At 73.4% G+C, this 635-nt stretch overlaps 1 non-coding gene across 1 annotated transcript; it reads right to left on the reverse strand.

Moving 5' to 3' along the window:
• Window positions 1-2: 2 nt before the first annotated feature.
• On the reverse strand, window positions 3-62 carry LOC141738130 (U7 small nuclear RNA). Its single transcript, XR_012585309.1, has one exon. It is a non-coding gene; the product is annotated as a U7 small nuclear RNA (small nuclear RNA).
• Between the last annotated feature and the right edge of the window lie 573 nt (window positions 63-635).

The following is a 635-nucleotide window of genomic DNA, read 5'->3' on the forward strand; positions in this document are numbered from 1 at the left end:
GGTGAGGCTTCCCGCTCGGCGGGAAACCTACTGGACAAATACTAAAAGAGCTGAAATCACTGCCGGTTTTGCGCCCCAGCGACGGGCCCCCCCCGGGCCGATTCGCCCCTAGGTGAGGGCGAGGAAACCCCGCATGCGTCCAGACGCCTCCAGCTGCCTTCCGCCCGAGCTGCCCCCATATCCCCCGCCCGATACCGCCGCCCGGCTCCGCTCCGCCCCGGGCAGCGGCGGCAAAGCCCGGCCCTGCCGCGCCGGTCGGGCTGTATGCAAATCAACCGCTTCCCATTGGTGCGCGGCGACCACGCCCCGCCCCGCCGAAGGGGCGGAGCTCGCCGTTGTCGCCACCGCCCCCGCCGGCAGCTGTCCCCCGACCGGGGCCCTGCGCGCCTCCCGCCGGCTTTCCCGGGGTAGTGCCCGCCAGCGGGGCACCGGTAGGCCTCTCTCCCTTCCCCCCGCTCCGCCGGCGGGGCCTGGTTCACCGGTTCCTCCGCGGCGTTTCCTGCGGCCCCGCCCGCTCCCAGCGGCCCCGCGGCGGGCTCCGGTTCCCCGGCCCCGGTTTTCACCCCCGCGGCCCCGCACAGCCGGGTCCCCTCCTGGCCCCTCCGCGGTAAAAAAAATGAATGAAGACAATGGAG

The sequence above is a fragment of the Larus michahellis genome, chromosome 1 (genome assembly GCF_964199755.1).
Source record: "Larus michahellis chromosome 1, bLarMic1.1, whole genome shotgun sequence".
Taxonomy (NCBI): Eukaryota; Metazoa; Chordata; class Aves; order Charadriiformes; family Laridae; genus Larus; species Larus michahellis.